General features: G+C 41.2%; 1 protein-coding gene and 1 long non-coding RNA gene across 3 annotated transcripts in view; one reads left to right on the top strand and one right to left on the bottom strand.

Annotated features, from left to right (window-relative positions):
- LOC110530502 (GREB1-like protein) overlaps window positions 1-22,681 on the bottom strand; it is a 79,828-nt gene that overhangs the window by 55,576 nt on the left and 1,571 nt on the right. Inside the window, exon 2 of the mRNA XM_036986152.1 lies at window positions 22,346-22,568. The gene's annotated coding sequence lies outside the window, so the exon portion shown is untranslated. The remainder of the gene's footprint in view (window positions 1-22,345; window positions 22,569-22,681) is intronic.
- Window positions 19,136-20,777, top strand: LOC110530505. 2 transcript variants are annotated; one of them, XR_002474540.2, is made up of 3 exons: window positions 19,136-19,405; window positions 19,678-19,818; window positions 20,595-20,777. It is a non-coding gene; the product is annotated as an uncharacterized LOC110530505 (long non-coding RNA). The 2 variants fall into 2 exon arrangements; XR_005052945.1 differs by lacking the exon at window positions 20,595-20,777 and having other exon boundaries at window positions 19,678-20,019.

The following is a 22,681-nucleotide window of genomic DNA, read 5'->3' as shown; positions in this document are numbered from 1 at the left end:
GAGAGACAGCCTGGTGCGTGGGGCTGCCACAGGAACCACCAGGCTGGGGAGACCTTCAGGAGGCTTGGGGTTAGGAGGAGGCACCTGAAGGACCGGGCTGTGGGGGAGCACTGGAGCTCTGGTGCGCAACCTTGGCACCACTTCCCCAGGCTGGACAACCACTCTAGCCCGGACCCTCCAGAGTGCAGGCACAGGTTGAACCGGGCTGTGGGTAAGCACGGGAGATCTAGTGCTTACTACACGCACCTCTCCCTTAGGCTCCATTCCCCCATGTCCAGGAGTCCTGTGATGCTGGCCGCTGTTGTTGCTGCTGCTGCAGTCACTGTCTTTTACCACGCCGCTTGGTCCTTGGTTGGTGGGTGATTCTGTCACGGTCATCCTCCTCTTCATCTGAAGAGGAGAGGCGAAAAGGATCAGAGGACCAATATGCGGCGTGGTAAGTGTCCATGGTAAATCTTTAATCAAGAAAGTACTGAACACTGAAAACTATACAAACCAGTAAACAAAATAACAACCGTGAAGCTAATGCGAGCTGCGCTGAAACAAGCCATCAACATAGACAATCACCCACAAACAAACAGTGCAACCCAGGCTACCTAAGTATGATTCTCAATCAGAGACAACTAATGACACCTGCCTCTGATTGAGAACCATACTAGGCCGAAACATAGAAATGCCCCAAAACATAGAAAAACAAACATAGACTGCCATCCCAACTCACGCCCTGACCATACTAAATAAATACAAAACAAAGGAAATAAAGGTCAGAACGTGACAGTTATCTGTGGTGTGGAAGAGGTGTCTGTGCGACAGTTCTTTTTAGGGACAAGATTATTTGTGTATTTTGACTAATACAATGCCATAAATATTGATTTTTACTATGGCAAGCAATTTAAGAATGGCCTTCAGAAAACAATTCCAAAACAAAACCCTGTATTACAATATAAAAAACATTCACAGGAATGCTACAAGCCTACATATAATATCTATAGTACCTCCATAATTGAGACAAATTAAATTTAAACATACTGTAACTAAACAACTTGCGTACATTTATTTGGTAAAAAACCCAGAGTTGCATCCAATCCAGCTAATTTAATTTGCAAGTGAATTGGCAATACCACTCGGCTAAGGTAACAATTATGAAATACAACCAAACAAACTTAACTAAATCAAGAGATCACTTTGACAAATAAACCACTATCAAAAATGAATGATTAGCTAGTAGCTATCCCTCTCATATGAAATGAAAGGTACAGTAGGCCTACCTTACAACAACCCAGGCTTCATTTTTATCAATATCATGCAAATCATTACATGTGGTAAAAGCAAATTGCAACTGAAAATGTGGGTAATTAACTGCGAGTTGACAACAGCTGCTCAATGCAGGTCTTCGCTATCTGAGATCCTTGGGACGTCCAACTCTGACGTCACCGCTTTGAAGTTGACATTTTAAACAGTTAAGTTTAGGGTTAGGCAAGGGTTATGGTTAAGGTTAGGGTTAGAGTAAGGGTAGGGGTTTAAGGTAGGGACTTCCCAAGGATACCGGATAGCACTAACTCTCAGTGCAGCCGACCAAAGCGCCACTTACCTTTTTTTTTAAGGTGAAATCCTTAATTGAAACAATAACAAAGCGTACCCCCTCTCCCACTGTTTCAGCAAAAAGCTGAGGGATAGGCCTGGAGAAAAGTAACCACTCTCAAATTCATATACAGAGCTATGGATGCAAGGGCTGACCATCCATGATATCCAAATTATTGTTTTAAACATGTTTGAGGCTGTACAGTGTTTGTTTACAAGTACATTGTTTATAAACACTATAGTAAGACAAGCTTATATTTTGAGTTCTGATCGGGTACGACAATAAGTTATATTCTTCAAGAATCAAATGGGTACATATAATTTATTTATTAGTCAAAAAAGTAATGTAACAACTACAGATTGCCCCTCTAAAGCTATGGTGATAATTTCAGAATGTAAGTCTGTTACTGTGATTTCAGTTAAAACTCAATAAAACAAGTCTTAAATCTATTTTATTTTAAATATGACCTTTATTTAACTAGGCAAGTTAGTTAAGAACACATTTTTATTTACAATGACAGCCTACCAGGGAACGACAGATTTTTACCTTGTCAGCTCAGGGATTCGAACCAGAAAACTTTTGGGTACTGGCCCAACACTCTAACGGTTAGAGTCTAACCATTAGGCTACCTGCCGCCCCATAAGGAAATGTCTATATATTTTAGCTGTTTCAACAACATTGCTCTGCTACTACATTTTTTACCGTAGGAGTGTTGGGCTCAATGAGACAATTCTATTTAAACAGCCCTGCTCGGGGGCTGTGACCCTTGAGGAAGGCTCGCCCCGCGACCTCTGGAGGTAGTGGTCGAGACGTATGAAATTTGCACGTTTACATTACAGTAATGTCTCTCCAGAATCAATACCTTGCTAGAATCTCCTTAAGTATTGTCAATGTGAAAAGAGCCTAAGTGTGGTGCTTGATTGTGCTTTGACAAAGATACGCAGATTGACATAAAGAAGCTACAGTATTTCTCCCTCTGCTGATGGATGGATGGAGGAAGGTAGAAAGAGACAGAGAGAGAACTGTTTAAAGAGGTGGCGGAGCCTGGTGAAGGAGCTAAGAGGTGCTCCAGATGGAAATGTCCATGTCAATACCAGAGCCCAATACCAGAGCCCAGAACAGCAGAGAACAGATTTGTCATTAACCTCAAACAGCGAAGCCATAGTGGTGACCTCACACAGCAAAGCCATAGTGGTGACCTCACACAGCAAAGCCATAGTGGTGACCTCACACAGCAAAGCCATAGTGGTGACCTCACACAGCAAAGCCATAGTGGTGACCTCACACAGCAAAGCCATTGTGGTGACCTCACACAGCAAAGCCATAGTGGTGACCTCACACAGCAAAGCCATAGTGGTGACCTCACACAGCAAAGCCATAATGGTGACCTCACACAGCAAAGCAATTGTGGTGACCTCACACAGCAAAGCCATTGTGGTGGCCTGAAGTGGCCTAATGGATGTGGCTGGAGCGGAAGAGAGCCAGTGAGAGCCAGTGAGTTGGTCCGGGTCAGGTGTGGTTTCTGTTGATGTAATTACGTTTGATGGATAATGGAACAGTGTCTGATCTGTGTTTTTAGGTAGAAATAGAATCCTGTTTGGAGATTTGAAGTAACAGAGACATAGATTTTCACTGAAACAACTGGAAGCTGACCAGAAAACAGGTCTCCAATTCTTCCTCAAATTCTTGATCCTGGGTGGTCATAATGGCCATATTGCAAGAATCTGACCCCAGGTCAGAATTAAGCTCTGGCCCCCTTACAAGCTTGCAGATTCCAGGAGACCATAGCGGAGAAAACATGGGTTGTGTTCATTAGGCATGAAATTGAAGAAAATTGTCTGAATTTGACTGAGCGAGGTTCCATCTAAACTTGTCCAATAAGAAATGCTTGTTACGGTGTGCCCTAATGAACAAGACCCTCCTTCCTCTCATAGATATTTCCCCATTAAGACTTTGCCTCCTTCACTCAGTTTCCAGACACCTCACAAGTCCTCAACTGGCAGCTTCATTAAATAGTACCCGCAAAACACCAGTCTCAAAGTCAACAGGGAAGAGGCGACTCGGGATGCTGGACTTCTAGGCAGAGTTGCAAAGAAAAAGCCATATCTCAGACTGGCCAATGAAAGAAAAGATTAAGATGGCCAAAAGAACACAGACACTGGACAGAGGAACTCTGCCTAGAAGGCCAGCATCCCGGAGTCGCCTCTTCTGTTGACGTTGAGACTGGTGTTTTGCGGGAACTATTTAATGAAGCTGCCAGTTGAGGACTTGTGAGGCATTATTGTATTATTTATTGATTCACTGATAGAATGGTTCCAGGTCTATTTTAAAAAGTGTATTTATTTCTCCCCTCCTTTGTTTCTAGTTCTCAAACTAGACACTCTTATGGACTTGTCCTCTTGCTCAGTTGTGCACTGGGGCCTCCCACTCCTCTTTCTATTCTGGTTAGAGACAGTTTGCGCTGTTCTGTGAAGGGAGTAGTACACATCATTTTGAGCCTGTTATCGAACCCACAAATGCTGATGCTCTACATACTCAACTGGTCTAAAGAAGGCCAGTTTTATTGCTTCTTTAATCAGAACAACAGTTTTAATCTGTGCTAACATAATTGCAAAAGGGTTTTCTAATGATCAATTAGCCTTTTAAAATTATAAACTTGGATTAGCTAACACAATGTGCCATTGGAACACAGGAGTGATGGTTGCTGATAATGGGCCTCTGTACGCCTATGTAGATATTCCATAAGCATCTGTCATTTCCAGCTACAATAGCCATTTACAACATTAATAATGTCAACACTGTATTTCTGATCAATTTGAGGTTATTTTAATGGACAAAAAATTTGATTTTCTTTCAAAAAGAAGGACATTTCGAAGTGACCCCAAACTTTTCAACTGTAGTGTATTGTGGTTGAAATTAGGTAGAATTTCAGATTTGATTAGACATATTTTATTTGACCTTGTATCAATGTTGATAGTAAAATAGTATGTTTGAATCAACATCATTGTTTCAACGTCATGCTATCAACTTAAACAAAGAGGTATATTGAAATAAAATGAGAAGCCACAGTCCAAAGATTTCTGCATGAACAGTGACTCCTCCAGGTATATGAGGGGTAACGGACTTCTAAATGTGCCATCTAAATGACTACCTCTATGGACCCTGCTTAACTTGGAAACAAGCTGCATACACGTGAAATAGCTTAATCACTGTAAAATATACAATGTGAAAACAGAGCTCCTATTTTAGAGCAATAAGGATTTAAATCTTAAGAAATGTTTGATATTTAACTCCAAGAGCACTGTGGGCTTCCCCTTGCTCCCACCACGTCCTGTCCGCTCTCTCTCTCCCTCCCTCCTGCTCTATGCTTTCTTCACGCCATTCCACTCCATCTTTTGTTTCTTCCTTCATCTGCATTATGATGTTACACTCCTGGCAATAGAGGCACAAATGGAGGATAGAGAGGGTTTTACATCACCTTCTCCTTGTTCACAACCTGTTTCAGAACCACTCTGTCACTCCTGGACCCTTTTCTTCAAAGACAACACTGCAACATTGCAAAGTCAGTTTAGGGTTTCACATTATGAAATCGAACTTCCTGCTGTACAGTTGAAGTCGGAAGTTTACATAAACTAGTTTTAATGACTCCAACCTAAGTGTTTCAACCAGTCCACAAATGTATTGTTAACAAACCATAGTTTTGGCAATTCGGTTAGGACATCAACTTTGTGCATGACACAAGTAATTTTTCCAACATTTGTTTACCGACAGATTGTTTCACTTATAATTCACTGTATCACAATTCCAGTGGGTCAGAAGTTTACATACACTAAGTTGACTGTGCCTTTAAACAGCTTGGAAAATTCCAGAAAATGATGTAATGGCTTTAGAAGCTTCCGATAGGCTAATTGACATAATTTGAGTCAATTGGAGGTGTATCTGTGGATCTATTTCAAGGCCTACCTTCAAACTCAGTGCATCTTTGCTTGACATCATGGGAAAATCAAAAGAAATCAGCCAAGACCTCAGAAAAAAATTGTAGACCTCCACAAGTCTGGTTCATCCTTGGGAGCAATTTCCAAACGCCTGAAGGTACCACGTTCAGCTGAACAAACAATAGTATGCAAGTATAAACACCATGGGACCACACAGCCGTAATACCGCTCAGGAAGGAGCGTTCTGTCTCCTAGAGATGAACATACTTTGGTGCTTAAAGTGCAAATCAATCCCAGAACAACAGCGCAAAGGCCCTTGTGTAGATGCTGGAGGAAACAGGTACAAAAGTATCTATATCCACAGTAAAACAAGTTCTATATCGACATAACCTGAAAGGACGCTCAGCAAGGAAGAAGCCACTGCTCCAAAACCGCCATAGAAAACCAGACTACGGGCCTCCCGGGTGGCGCAGTGGTTAAGGGCGCTGTACTGCAGCGCCAGCTGTGCCATCAGAGTCCCTGGGTTCGTGCCCAGGCTCTGTCGTAACCGGCCGCGACCGGGAGGTCCGTGGGGCGACGCACAATTGGCCTAGCGTCGTCCGGGTTAGGGAGGGCTTGGTCGGTAGGGATCTCCTTGTCTCATCGCGCACCAGCGACTCCTGTGGCGGGCCGGGCGCAGTGCGCGCTAGCGAAGGTTGCCAGGTGCACGGTGTAGCCTCCGACACATTGGTGCGGCTGGCTTCCGGGTTGGATGCGCGCTGTGTTAAGAAGCAGTACGGCTGGTTGGGTTGTGTATCGGAGGACGCATGACATTCAACCTTCGTCTCTCCCGAGCCCGTACGGGAGTTGTAGCAATGAGACAAGATACTACAACAATTGGATACCACGAAATTGGGGAGAAAAAGGGGTAAAATTAAAAAAGAAAACCAGACTACGGTTTGCAACTGCACATGGGGACAAAGATCAAACTTTTTGGAGAAATGTCCTCTGGTCTGATGAAACAAAAATAGAACTGTTTGGCCATAATGACCATCGTTGTGTTTGGAGGAAAAAGAGGGAGGCTTGCAAGCCGAAGAACACCAACCCAATCGTGAAGCACGGGGGTGGCAGCATCATGTTGTGGGGGTGCTTTGCTGCAGGAGGGACTGGTGCACTTCACAAAATAGATGGCATCATGAGGGAGAAAAATTACGTGGATATATTGAAGCAACATCTCAAGACATCAGTCAGGAAGTTAAAGCTTGGTCGCAAATGGGTCTTCCAAATGGATAATGACCCCAAGCATACTTCCAAAGTTGTGGCAAAATGGCTTAAGGACAACAAAGTCAGGGTATTGAAGCGGCCATCACAAAGTCCTGACCTTAATCGTATAGAAAATGTGTGGGCAGAACTGAAAAAGCATGTGCGAACAAGGTCTACAAACCTGACTCATTTACACCAGCTCTGTCAGGAGGAATGGGCCAAAATGCACCCAACTTATTGTGGGAAGCTTGTGGAAAGCTAACCGAAACGTTTGACCCAAGTTAAGCAATTTAAAGGCAATGCTACCAAATACTAATTAAGTGTATGTAAACTTCTGACCCACTGGGAATGTGATGAAATAAATAAAAGCTGAAATAAATCACTCTACTATTATTCTGATATTTCACATTTGGCTAAAGTGTATATAAACTTCCGACTTCAACTGTATCCACATACGGGCACGTAGGCACAAATAGTCACACACACACACAGATACACACGTGTGGAAAAGGAAGAAAAAAGAGACACTGGCTCAATGATCCTGAACATGCTTTTTCTGCAACACATCAGAGCATAGTTGATCTATAATGATTTAGATCATTCAGAACATGGTAAAAACATAACTATTGCCTCTACTTTATTATTGAAGTATTCACACAAGCTTATGCCAGTCATCATTAGGGTGGCTTGCGACAGCAGCCACACTTTAGCTATTGTCATAGGTACTTCTGACTTACAGTTGTTCTTATTCTTTACAACGCTACTCCCATTAAGCTAGAAATGCCGTTCAAACTTTAATAGTGGAATGGTGTGCTTGCACACAACTTTTTGTACTTTTTGTCATGTTTTTGTCCTCCATCCACTCATGGGATATCCTCAGCATTCTAAAGGTCCAATTGTGATATCATCACTCCCAACATTCTATTCTATTCACTGTATTCACCAACAACTTAGACAAAGAGTTTGTGAATGGAATCTTTCTCTTCTTCTCTCCTATTCAAATCTGAAATCAGAACAGAATTATCTGGTACCAATCAAACATTACAGCGGTTTAACAACATTTTCATCTCAACTTTTACAAACAACTGAAATTTGCACTTACCCAGCACTTTAGACAAAAACTTAAATCTGCAATTAGTACATTTTCTACTACTAATCAAGAGGTGTTTTAGTAATCACACCACCTAATTTAGATAACTTCCCACTGTTGAATTAACTGCCATGTAACTTTGTAGAACTTTCAAATGATAACAATGGGAGAGTACATAAGACTTTACTCCAACCCACTAAACTAACCAACCACTGTTTGGCTACATTTAGTTATCATTTAACTTTAGTACTGGTCTGAAGGTTGCCTTGCACAGTAGTAAACACCCATCCAGCTGGCAGCGCTGATGTGCAATTCTGTGCTCGCCACCCACTAGAACCAAGCAATTATTATTTTTTTTTTTGAATTTTAACCCTTTTTCTCCCCAATTTCATAGTATCCAATTGTGTAGTAGCTACTATCTTGTCTCATCGCTACAACTCCCGTACGGGCTCGGGAGAGACGAAGGTTGAAAGTCATGCGTCCTCCGATACACAACCAACCAAGCCGCACTGCTTCTTTAACACAGCGCACATCCAACCCGGAAGCCAGCCGCACCAATGCGCCGGAGGAAACACTGTGCACCTGGCCACCTTGGCTAGCGTACACTGCGCCCAGCCCGCCACAGGAGTCGCTGGTGCGCGATGAGACAAGGACACCCCTACCGACCAAGCCCTCCCTAACCCGGGCGACGCTAGGCCAATTGTGCGTCGCCCCACGGACCTCCCGGGCCCTCGGAGTGTGGTGTCAGGAAAATAACCTCACACTCAACGTCAACAAAACTAAGGAGATGATTGTGGACTTCAGGAAACAGCAGAGGGAACACCCCCCTATTCACATCGATGGAACAGTAGTGGAGAGGGTAGTAAGTTTTAAGTTCCTCGGCGTACACATCACAGACAAACTGAATTGGTCAACCCACACAGACAGCATCGTGAAGAAGGCGCAGCAGCGCCTCTTCAACCTCAGGAGGCTGAAGAAATTTGGCTTGTCACCAAAAGCACTCACAAAATTCTACAGATGCACAATCGAGAGTATCCTGTCGGGCTGTATCACCGCCTGGTACGGCAACTGCTCCGCCCACAACCGTAAGGCTTTCCAGAGGGTAGTGAGGTCTGCACAACGCATCACCGGGGGCAAACTACCATAAAGATCATCAAGGACAACAACCACCCGAGCCACTGCCTGTTCACCCCGCTATCATCCAGAAGGCGAGGTCAGTACAGGTGCATCAAAGCTGGGACCAAGAGACTGAAAAACAGCTTCTATCTCAAGGCCATCAGACTGTTAAACAGCCACCACTAACATTGAGTGGCTGCTGCCAACACACTGACTCAACTCCAGCCACTTTAATAATGGGAATGGATGGGAATTGATGTAAAATATATCACTAGCCACTTTAAACAATGCTACTTAATATAATGTTTACATACCCTACATTATTTATCTCATATGTATACGTATATACTGTACTCTATATCATCTACTGCATCTTTATGTAATACATGTATCACTAGCCACTTTAACTATGCCACTTTGTTTACATACTAATCTCATATGTATATACTGTACTCGATATGCCGTTCTGTACCATCACTCATTCATATATCGTTATGTACATATTCTTTATCCCTTTACACTTGTGTGTATAAGGTAGTAGTTTTGGAATTGTTAGCTAGATTACTCGGTTATTACTGCATTGTCGGCACAAGCATTTCGCTACACTCGCATTAACATCTGATAACCATGTGTATGTGACAAATAAAATTTGATTTGATGTGTAGTAATTTAACGTCATTTTTATTAAATAAAAAAAATTCTGATATGAAAGATCTAGTACTTTCCTTATGTTTCCAAAACCGTACCGCAAAAGATGCATTTTAACGTTCAGAAAGAGCGTCTTGGCTTGTAACAAAACTCCCCCGGCCAGAAGATACTATTATCAATAGGCGCTAAAGGTAGTTAGCGTCTATGAATGAGCTAGGGGAGGCGAATGCAAGCAGGATGGAATAAAATATATAGGAAAACTTCCAAAACACCAAACGTAAACCTGGGAAATAACGCACAATCCTCCCCTGTGCCCAATACAAAACTTTAACCCTGTCATAGGAAAATAAAAGTACAGTAGGCCTACCTTACAACATTAGAATGTGTTGCTGCCTTGCAATGTTGTGGTCTTAGGTCTCTCTTTATGTGGTGTTGTATTGTCTCTTTTGTCGTGATGTGTGTTTTGTCCTATATATATATTATATATGATATTTATTTATTTTAATCCCAGCCCCTGTATCCGCAGGAGGTCTTTTGCCTTTTGGTAGGTCGTCATTGAAAATAAGAATTTGTTCTTAACTGACTTAAAAGGTTAATAAAGGTTAAATAAAATAAAAGAACATCCCAGGCTTCATTTTCATCAATATCATGGAAATCATTACATGTGATATCAGAAAATTGCGAAAGAAAACATGGGTAATTCACTGGTGAGTTGAGATCAAGGTACACAGGGTTCCAGTCTCGAAGCACAGTAATGGCTGCTCCTACAGTTTTGTTTCGGTTCTGCAGTGTAACTGCCGCCTGGACGAAAAATACAGTTTCCATACACGGCCACATAGAAAAGTCAAAATAAAAAAGTCCTAATACGATACCTTAGTCATCACTTTTGTGCATAAAACATATTTTATTCATTACTCACAACTGAAGATATTAACATTTTATATTTACCCAATGTCTGTCATGTTTTTGGATGACGTCGCTCTTAGAGCTAGTGCGTATATGCGTATATGTCGGTCCATATAAACCGGATGCAATCCAGAAATAGACCGTCCATGAATTGGTGTATGTGAATTTAAGTAGATTACCTTGAAAACACCTGGCGGACATCTTGGAAGCAGTCTCCCGTTCTTATTATACCTCAGTGGTTGAGATCAGTTATTTTATATGGCTCAGCCTTGCCAAGCAAGCACCATTGAACTTCTATTTTTATCTACAGCAACAGTTTCTGAATGTAACAGGCTGTTGCTGCAATTTCAGGTAAAAACTCAATAAAACTAGCATCAAATATAAGGAAAATGTCTGTACAGTTCAGCTGTTTCAAAAACATTGTTCTGCTATTAAGATTTTTGCTGTTGAAGTATTCGGCTTAACAAGACAATTCTGTTCACACTGCCCTGCTTGGAGGAGGGCAACTGTCAGGTGACTGTCGTGCATTACCTCAAGAGGTAGCGGTCGAGACATAAATTGTCTAATTCTCTGGATTTTTTCCCATAGCTCTCGTGAATATCCTTCTACTTTCATCAATGTAAAAAGGCCATAATAAAGGACTTGACAGGAGAAAAGGAAATTAAAGTATCTCAGCTTGACTCACTTTAGTGGTTATGTACCCTGATAGCATCATCACAGCTAACAACTCCATTTGGTTATCTGGTCAACACCTCTACGCTCAACCCCTCCCTAAACTCCAAACCTTTCATGGTCAGTTTGACCAGACCTGTCCTGTTCTGGCCTTCAATTGGTATTTAGACAGGCCTATTTGTTATGGGGAGGGAAATATTATTAAAACACTCTGTTATCAGATGACTGGAGGGAGCAGTGAGAGGTGGAGTTCCGTTTCAGGTGACAGGCCTGGGCTGCACTTTTCCCCACACCTCAATCACTAACTGCATGTTGCTATTATATCACATAGCTATCAGTATAGGATAGTTCATATTAGTATATTCAGTTGTACTCAGAAGGCAACAAAAAAATGTATCATGATTGATTTTTACTAAATCTGATCATATAAATCTAAAAGTAACGCTCAAATATCCAGACAACCGCTACCCTTTCAAAATGTTCAGAAACAGACCACTTTTGAGCACAATTAAACTTGATGAATAAATGTGTTTTGAAAATAGGAAGAAAGAAAGATAGATAGAAAGGAAGAAGACACCTCACTGAATAGGACCCCTCCATCAATTATTTCTTCCCTCATTCAAAAGTCCCAGGCCACCTTGAATTCATTTGAGTGACACATTGACAAATAACGTCCTTTATGTCCTAAGGAAGGAGCGTTACCCCTCTCTACCCCCTCCCCTCTTCACTCTCTTGAGAGGTGATCAGCTGTATCCATCATGCCTCTCTTCCTGACTTCTAGGCACCTCTGCTGCATCAGTGCCGACACACACACACATGTACCCCCACTACTCCTGTCCACCCCTAAACCCCTCCTGATTAATAGTATGTAGCCATGTTGCCCCTGGTGACTTGCCTGGCTACCCATCCACCTCGCCCCGGCCAAACGTCATTCCCGCTAATGTTTCTTCTCCACGATCAGTCTAGATTTGCTTCCTGCCCAACAACTTTTCAAACGCGAACACATTCATATCGTTCTGATTGGTCACCGAAACCGATGGGTTGGGGCAGAGCCTGTGTACACATCATTTTGACATCAGCAAAAATGCCTTCTAGGATAGCAGGTTATGAAGCGATAGAGCAGTGAAATTAAATTCAGGATGAGTCGTCAGGAAACCTGTTGAAAGGGTTTACACTTTAAATCCCATTCCCCATAGCTGACCACAGCACAGCCTGGACCCACAGTGGTCACAGTGGCAGCAGGGCTTCTCCTCTCTTCTTCTTTTTGTCTTAATGGAACAATGGTGGCTGGGGGGGCCTTTGTTAGGCCATGACACAAACCTCACTGACGAGAACAGTGACAGTAAACCTATTTAGGCATAGTGCACACTTCTTAATCGGTATTGATCCTGCGGGAGAAGGGGATCTTTTCCTGACAGATGTGCCAGTCAGGGCTGAGAGGAGCTGAGACTGTCTCTGCAGGTCTTGGTGTGGGTTGAGAGGATACATATGCGGGTTAATTAGTTACTGTGGGAAGTTAAGATGTGTTCTTGTTTGATAATGTTACTTATTTCCATCTTTGTTCCTTTTCTAAGATTCTAAAATGTTACATTTAGCCACACACAAGACACGTGTATGATACAGCAGTTGATACAAAAGCACTGATTGAAACAACATTTCAAAACCTGCAGGATTTAGTTAAATACATTTTTTCTATTAAAACACAATGCAAGACTCAAAATGTACTGTACTCCACTGTTAATAACCACAATGTGGTTTATATTGTCATTTAATCTGCTCTGTCTGTCCAAGACAACTGGACAATCTGCGAATGGATTGTTGAACTTTTAAATCCGGAAATGGATATTCTGAATGTCTAGGTTCTAGTTCCAATGCATCAAAACACTGAGCAAGAGAGAGAAAGAAAGAGAGAGAGAAGGGAGGAGTGAAAGAGATCTGAGAGAGAGAGTTGAGAGAGAATGAGAGAGAGAGATGGAGGGAGAAAAATAGATTTTCCCCTACTGTTCGTACTACAACTATATGCACATTGTTAAAAACACTACACATAGCTGATAATAGAACATTTGAAACATCCTTATAGTTGAAACCTTGATGAGTGCAGTGTTTACCGTACATTTTGTTGATGTTGTTTGTTTCTAATCAGTTTTGTTTATTGTTTAATTCACTTGCTTTGGCAATATATTTCCAATGCCAATAAAGCCCCTTTGAATTGATAGAGAGATAAACCAGAGAGATGGAGTGAGAGAGAGAGAGAGAGAGATGCCATACTGTTTACAGTGGCCAAGAAGTGAGTAATAAGAAACAGTGTGGCCTGTAAACAGTATGGCATCTCTCTCTCTCTCTCACTCCATGAATCCAGACATTGACCCTTTCTCTCTCAGCTCATTCACCGTCAAGCCACTAACACCACTGTCTGATCACAGCCAAATTATCACAGCCAAATATATAATATATATATTATATATTATTTTGCCATTTTCCTGAATATATATATATATATATATATATATATTCAGGAAAATGGCAAAAGAAGCACAACTGAAATTGATAAAACAAAAAGACCACAGATGACAACTGGTTTGACACATATTGTAAAATTATAAAAGAAAAAAACTTAAAACACTATCAAACCAAAAGCACAGAGACCCAAATAATGGTGAATTATGCCTTCATTACTGTGAGACTTTAAAACTCTATAAACATGCACTCTAAACCAAAAAAGCCCAGTACAACAGCAAGCAGTTGACACTAACTGAGGAGTCCATAAACACAAACAACTTCTGTCAAATTTGGAGAAAAATAAAATAAAAATCTAAACAAGAGAAATGAGTGATACAAAATGTTGACATATGGACAACCCATTTTAAAACACTCTACAACACCGTTCAAATTGACACAAACGCAGAACGGCAAATTCATGAAAAATGTAATGGATTAGAAAAAGCTTTAAAGGACAATCAAAATCCATTGGACTCCCCAATTACTGACCAGGAGCTCTATAAGAAACTTCAGGCCCTCAAATGTAAAAAAGCATGCGGACCTGATGGAATCCTAAATGAGATGCTCAAACTCACTAGTGCAAAATATCAATTAGCTATAATAAAACTGTTTAATTTGATCCTGAGTGTAGGTTATTTTCCTGACATCTGGAATCAATAACCCCAATCTTCAAGAACAGAGACAAATTTGACCCTAACAATTAGAGGCATTTGTGTGAACAGTAACCTGGGGAAGGTTTTCCATAGTATTATAAATGTAAGAGTTCTAAACTGCGTTAATAAGCACAATGTCTTGAGTAAAAGCCAAATTGGATTTATACCAAAATATCTCACGACCGATCATACTTACACCCTACACACCCTGATAGATAAACATGTCCACCAAAATAATACCAAATGTATGCTTGCTTTATCAATTTTCAAAAAGCATTTGATTCTATTTGGTATACAGGACTGTTCTACAACGTTATTGAAAGTGGTGTAGGGTGTAGGGTGTGAAACATATGGCATAATTAAACTGGCAATATGTGCAGCATCAAAATTGGTAACAAAATAACAGAATTATTTAGCCAGGGGTGGGGCCTTCATCAGGGTTGCAATCTGATGTCTGCTCTCTTAAATAATTACATCAACGAATTGTCCATTATTCTAGAAGAATCCTCAGCCCCTGGTGTTAGTCTCCACAATTCAGAGATTAAATGCCTGCTCTTTGCAGATGACCTATGCCTGCTGTCACCCACAGCACATGGCCTACAGCAGAGCCTGGACCTGCTAGAGCAGTACTTCCAGACATGGGCCCTGGCAGTAAACACCAAAAAGACTAAAATAATGATTTTCCAGAGAAGATCCAGATCTCAGGGAATTAGACCGAAGTTCTCAATTGGTACAAAATATACTACACACTACAATTACTTAGGTTTAAAAATAAGCTCAGCTGGACACATTAATGATGCAGTGAATGAACTGAGAGAGAAAGCATGCAGGGCATTCTACGCCATTAAAACACAAATTCTAATTGAAATACCTATAAACATTTAGCTAAAACTAATTGAATGTGTCATTCAACCAATTGCAGTTCATGGCAGCGAGGTGTGGGGTCCACTTGCAAAACAAGATTTCACCAAATGGGACAAACACCTCATTGAAACCCTGCATCAAATCAAATTGTATCAGTCACATGCGCCGAATAAAACAGGTAGACCTTACAGTGAAATACTTACTTACGAGCCCCTAACCAACAGTGCAGTTTAAAAAAATACAGATAAGAATAAGAGATAAAAGTAACAAGTAATTAAAGAGCAGCAGTGAAATAACAATAGCGAGACAGCAGCAGTGAAATAACAATAGCGAGACAATATGCAGGGAGGTACCAATACAGAGTTGATGTGCGGGGGCACCGGTTAGTTGAGGTAATATGTACATGTAGGTAGAGTTATTAAAGTGACTATGCATAGATGACAACAGAGAGCAAAGGTGTAAATAGGAATGAGGGGGGGGGGGGGCACTGCAAATAGTCTGGGTAGCCATTTGACTAGATGTTCAGGAGTCTTATGGCTTGGGGGTAGAAGCAGTTTAGAAGCCTCTTGGACCTAGACTTGGCGCTCTGGTATTGCTTGCCGTGCTGTAGCAGAGAGAACAGTCTATGACTAGGGTGGCTGGAGTCTTTGACAATTTTTATGGCCTTCCTCTGACACCGCCTGGTATAGAGGTCCTGGATGGCAGGAAGCTTGGCCCCAGTGATGTACTGGGCTGTTCGCACTACCCTCTGTAGTGCCTTGCGGTCGGAGGCTGAACAGTTGCCATACCAGGCAGTGATGCAACCAGTCAGCATGTAGAGTTCTGTAAGATTATCCTACATGTCCAGAGGAAACCTACAAACAATGCATGCAGGGCAGAATTAGGCCAATATCCACTAATAATAAATACACAAAAACATAGCAATTCAATTTTGGAAACATCTAAAATACAGTGACCCCCTCTCATATCATTACCAAGCCCTGCAATGCCAAGAGCTGAGCAAAGAAAAGAGTCCCCTCATCCAGCTGGTCCTGGGGCCTCAGGACCACAACATCCAATCAATCAGAATAAACCAAATTACAACACAGTCTAAACAAAGCTAGATTACTGATTGGGAAACACAAGCAAAAAGCAAAATGCAGTGCTATCTGGCCCTATATCGCCAGTGCACCATGGCTAACTATTTGACCATGGTTACTGATCAAAACCTTAGAAAAACCTTGACAAAGTACAGGCTCAGTGAGCACAGCCTTGCCATTGAGAAGGGTAGACACAGGAAAACCTTGCTCCCTGTAGAGGAAAGGATGTGCAACCACTGCACAACAGCAGAACCTGAGACAGAGCTGCATTTCCTGACTAATTGTTTTAAATTTTTGACATTTTGAGTGTCATTTCCCCAAATTTGAAACCCTTATTCAAGGTTTCAAAGACCTCTCTGATGAGAATAGGCTACCTGTCCTGTTGGGGGAGGACAGAGAGCTGTGGGTTGGCAGCGCACTACATTGCTGCCTGCCATAAGATGAGGGACCGTGTCTGACAGACCAACCAACCTGCACATGTCCATTTATGTTGTAAATATCCAAGGTAAGCTTTGGCAATATGTACATTGTTACGTCATGCCAATAAAGCAAATTGAAAAAATTGAGAGGGACAAACACCATTGTAAATACAACTTATATTTATTTATCTGTTAATTTATTTTCTATTTCATACCTCAACTATTTACACATTTTTACAACATTGCCAATAATGCCATTTGAAATGTTTATATTCTATTAAAACTTGTGAGTGTATTGTTTACTGTTAATTTCTGATTGTTTATTTCCCCCTTTTGTTTCTTGTCTATTTGATTTTCTTTGGCAATGTAAACATATGTTTCCCATGCCAATACAGACCCTTTGAATTGAAAGTGAATTGAGAGGGCTGAGAGAGATAAAGAGCGGCTGACTGACTGGGTTCTGGTGACTGGTCACTGTGGCCTTGGACTGGTGACTGGTCACTGTGACTGGTCACTGTGGCCCTCTCTCCCCTCCTCTCCTTTCCCCTCCAATCCTCTCCTCTCCTGTCCCACACACACCACCTTGCCTTGGCAGGCCTGACGCTGTCATGACCTTAGGCTTCAGTACACATTGTTTGTGTGGGGAGGCATGGTGAAATGACGTGGAAACAACAATGATTCAACCAATGTGTACCCAGTGGTACTGTGCTTTCTAATAAGGAATCTGGAAGCCTCATTACATTTTTCTGGCTGTGGGATTGGCATCTCTACACAGACAGGATAAACACATACAGTAGACTATTTAAAGTAGAGTTCGGACGCTGTGTTTCTAAGCAGCACAGAGTGATTCAGGAGATTCACCGGCAATGACTCATCCTTCATTCATTACCCTGCATTCAACATTGTGTGATTTCTAATAGAACACAACCTGATTCTGGTAGTTCATGACCTCACATCACCCACCAAGTCAGTCCAACATAGTTCATTAATACACAGTATAACAAGCATGGATGGATGTACATAGCCTACCTAGATGTATCTTTTCTGTGGAAAAGGACAACTTCAAAAAACATACTACCAAACAAAATAACAGGATTCCTAGTAGTTGCAATGTATGTTTACTATGGTCTCAGTCTCCTTATGACAAAGATAGTTGCAGCCCTTAAGCAATCATGGATTTTCAAGAAACAGGCCAGCATGTGTCTTTGGTGAGAAACACCATATGCTCAAATGTGAAGTTCAATACAAAGTTTAATAAAAAAAAAAATACTCACACTCAAGAAGGCCCACTTGTCAGTCATTAGATTAAAAGTGGATTAGGGAAAAAGTCAAGGAGGAGAAACAGGCTATGAACCCTTCTTTTTTAGGTTATATTGTTACTCTTTGTGCTTTGACATTTACATTACTTGTACACTGTCCAGTTTCTAAATATAAGAATTGCTGTCAACATAACATGTTGTGAATAATTTCCTGGTACAAAAAACTAAGATATAACAGCTGATCTGGGCAGGCTTTGCTTTAGGGAGGAAAGAAACCCCACCTCCAGCTGAGGGATCAACGCCCAGAAATGGAAAGGGTCTGCGACCTTTGACATCTTCATTCAGAGGGAGGAGGGGCCAGGGCATTTGTTATATTGGCTTTAATGATAGTGGGTCAATTTCCACAATAATAGCATTGAAGCGCGAGGCTCAACTTCTCAGCTGTTTTGGTGCCCTAGCTAGCGTGAAGCGAACCCGTGCACATGAGCAGATACTGTGTGTGAGAGCGAAGTCTTGCCTATCGCTCATCTCAATAACTGTGGACCTGCTCGTGGCAACGTCATTTCGCTGAGTCTACCTAAGAAGCATACTGTAGCAAGTCAATGTTTTTTAAAATTTTATATACAAAATATGTCAATTCTAGGACCCCATAGAGAGCACTGTTATTTCTTAGCCTAATTATTAAGAAATAAGAAAATAATTTAAATGACAGAAAAGTATCATGCCTCTTAGCCAACTGTAAGCATAAAAGCTACAGCTGTAATTTACAGCAATACACCAAATGAAGGTAAGACTTCACAGAGAGAAACAAACAAATGTACTTATTTTGATTTTCAGCACATCTGGTTATTATAAAGACTATCAGTAGCTAGGTTTCCATTCAATTGGCGACAGATCAGATGTTCATGTGAATATTCTAAAATTCGCGTAAGGAAAATATGCTATTTTTCTCACCAGTTGTGAGTTTCCACCAAACTGAATTGTTGCAGATAAAAAACAAATCAGTGAGTGATGAGGTAGTGCACACAAAATACATTGTTTCGGTTAAGTTTTCATGTACTGAATAAACATCTAAAAGTTAAATGTGTTTCCATTGTATTTTCAACTCTACTGATAGTTTTGCCACATCTGTTGCGTTAAATAGCAAATGCGCCTACTCTGGTTTTGGCACATGCGCTCTAGCCAACAGCTTGCAGGCTAGTCTACATGATGACATTATTATGGATAGGAGCAAATAATATATTTTTTTGTAGTCAAGCATCGATCATCATGTCACCAGAATAAGACCCTCGATATTTATTGGAAAGGAGCATCAAGATCACTGTGCACTTTCACCACAAAATGAATCTGTAGCCAAATAAACTGCATGGTTTCCGGAATCGTATGCGGGAGGACCACACGCAATATCATCGCGTGACTTCAAGTTTACTTCGAAATGATGGTAATTATATCAATATTTGCACATAAAGGCGTTTCCACCGCCATTTCTCGCATAATACATTTTACAGACACAAAAATATCTCACCATGTCGAACGAAATAAATATCTGTCGGCATTTATAAAATTGTACCGAAACGTCCTGTTTCCATCACAGCTGTCGTGCTTTTTTTAAATTTTATTTTTTCAAATATATGGCATGACTTTCCTTGCAGAAAAACTGTGGATGGAAACGTGGTTAGTGTCAATGTTTTTCTTTCCATCTTTTTTACACAGGGTTGACAATGAAGATGGGTTCCTGGCATTCTTGAACCCCAATAAAAAGGGCAGGTTAAAAGTTTACAAGCACCCATGCAGGAAGATGGCTGGGCCAGAAGAGCAACAGCTGAAAGAGGATATCTACTAACAACTCCAGTGGTGATTAGTTCTCAGATGGCTTGTAGCAGGGCTCAAAGGTTATTGAACATTGTGGTTAACTAGACACCTGTCTGACCTAACTCCAGGTCCACTGACCTTACTTGTGCAAGTATGCTCAAGACCTCTCAACTTTAACATTTCATTGAATATTGTTGTCTCTTGGTTGACGCCTTGGAGATCGAAAGAAAATATTAATCAGAATGATGGTAGTGACATCTATGTGAAATATCTAACTCTTCATCTCTAGTGCTTGTTTTAAGGAATCCCCAAGAAGCTAACATGTATATTACAGTGTAATTACGAAAATAAAGTGCAACCTAAAAATCCATACAGAAACCACTCACTAATTTGAAGGTAGAAGCATATTTTTGAGAATAGTAGAAAAAAGTCCATGGCACTGTGGAATTAAACAGTACCATTTGCAAAACATTTATTCAAAATGTCATGTCGTGGCAATTTGATCAATGATGGTGTTTGTTTTGGAGACCATCTATTTTCCGGGTCATCAGTTCTAAGTCGGAAGGTGTTAAGACAAAGACGACAATTTCTCCCTGGCAGCTAACTGGATTTTGTCTCTCTTACTACCATATTCATCATCAGATAAGCACTTTATGACCTTCATCTCAAGACATTAACAGTAGGCTAGAGATGAAACCAGGGAGACTCAAAAGTTGCTTATCAAGCTGTTACCCTGGTAACAACTGACTAAAATAAGCATTGAGTGATCTCAAGAAATGTCAGGTGGCATTCAACTAAACCTTTGTCCCTCCCTGCAGGTTTTGGTAGCTGAAAAACAAAAGATCCTGAAAGACAGACCATGGATCGTGAAGGAGAAGAATCTAATCTTATTGTGACGACTCACTCAAAGTATTAAAATCATAGCTGAATCAATACAGCACGTTATTGTGTTTCTCTGTTCTTATAAACTAAAGGATTGCTCCCGAGTGCTAGAGGCGTCACTACAGACTCTAGTTCGATCCCGGGCCGTGATCGGGAGTCCCTTAGGGCGGCGCACAATTGGCCCAGGTTAGGGGAGGGTTAGGCCATCATTGTGAATAAGAATTTGTTGTTAACTGACTTGCCTAGTTAAATAAATGAAAATAACATAAGAGCTGAATACTTATTTGAGATAGGGCACTCATGACACGGAACTCTTGCAAGTTTCTTGAATATCTCATCAATGCCAAATTTAGGCTGCCTTCAAGCTGCTTCCATGTTCCTCAAATTGGGATTGCCTTCAAAGCAGTTAACCGCTGGTGATTTCATAATGAAGCTGCACCATTTAGGAAAGAAAAAAGGAGGGCCACAAACACAAGAGTTAAAAGAGAAAGAGAGTGAGAGAAAAGAGAGAGAAACCTGTCTGCCACTGAGGAGGCTATTCTTATCTCCCTCAGATTAACTTTACATTGGTCCCTGGGAACAATGAGGAAGCTAGGCCAGGGCCAGCCCCCCGAGGGCCAAATTGTCAGCTCAGAGCTCTGCTCGGGGCCCCTGACTCTGCTGGAAAGCCCCTTGCCCTCACTGACATGGCCGCACATGCTCAGTCCTAAGCCACCCAGAGTTCATCATCATACACATCGGCCGATGATGCCAAGTGAATGTCATCAAAACTAGTATGCTACAAGGAACTGCAGGCCCAGATGAAACGCAAAGGCAACTGATCATGTGACCTTGCTTTATCACAATCACAACAACATAGTGAGGATATTAGTTAGCCTTATTAGGGTAATAATTTATTGAGATGCAATGCATGGGAATATGAAAAACTGATGTTGGTTGCTGAGAACATATGACTGATGAGACTTCACAACCATACCTGACTCAGTATTGTCTATTAAATAGTCCAAGGCTGTAGTCACACGTAAAATACAGAGCAGTTTGATGACTGGCAACAACCCAATATTAGCTAGCAGTCCCAATTTGTGATTAGGTACTTTCTATTTCATTTTCAAATGCTGGTCCTTTTAGGACATTTTGTCAAAAATAAAGGTATTTGTCCAGCCATAAATTGGGAGGAGGAGGAGGAGGAGGAGGAGGGAGGGATAAATGAGAGGTATTGTGGAGACAGGAGGAAATGAGTTATCCTCTAGGACATGAAACATGGGGGACAGTACAGTAGATTAGGATGGACAGACAGATTTGTAAAGGCAGTAATTACAGTATAAGCTCACTGACACCACATCTCCTGGTCACTCCCATCTGATGTCTCCTCTCATTGCCCATCCAAACTTACAATAAGATAAAGAAAAGGCAGCTTATTAGCCAATATTTCTATAAAAGGTTCTTAGAGTAAGAGACAGAGAAAAAAATACAATGTGTCATCATAGTATATTCTATCTGAGCAAATATATATTAGACAGAACATATTTGTTATTTCAATCTAATGCAATATAGAGTTGGATGAAATATAGACAGTCTCTCTGTTTCAACTTGACCCATCACCTGCAACATCAAATTCCATATGTATAGCCAGTTGTAAAATACATACATTTTATAGGCCTACATCAGTCATTGAAAAAAGACTTACCAATTTGCAATTTCAGATGAGTGGATGTTTAAATGTCCATCATGCACGCACATAATCGTACATTTGTCTTGCTCTCTCTCTCTCTGAATCGCTCTCTCTCCACAAGGCGCTGGCAGCTCCTGCTGGTCATCTGAGCCACAGTAGACGACAGGGAGCCCTCCAAGTGACGTCAAGGAATTACTGCATGTAGCGTTTGGCTTTAATTGGGAAATTGCTTGTAGTTCTTGTAATGAACAGTGCATATAATACAAACAAAGAGTTCAGAACGTGCAAAACTGACGCTCAGTCATTGTAGGCTATGCCTCAAATGCGCGCAAGAGAAGCAGTCCAGTTCAG

Source organism: Oncorhynchus mykiss, chromosome 8 (assembly GCF_013265735.2).
Source record: "Oncorhynchus mykiss isolate Arlee chromosome 8, USDA_OmykA_1.1, whole genome shotgun sequence".
Lineage (NCBI taxonomy): Eukaryota > Metazoa > Chordata > Actinopteri > Salmoniformes > Salmonidae > Oncorhynchus > Oncorhynchus mykiss.
The sequence above is the reverse complement of the archived record's forward strand: the minus strand, read 5'-3'. Positions and strand labels throughout refer to the sequence as shown.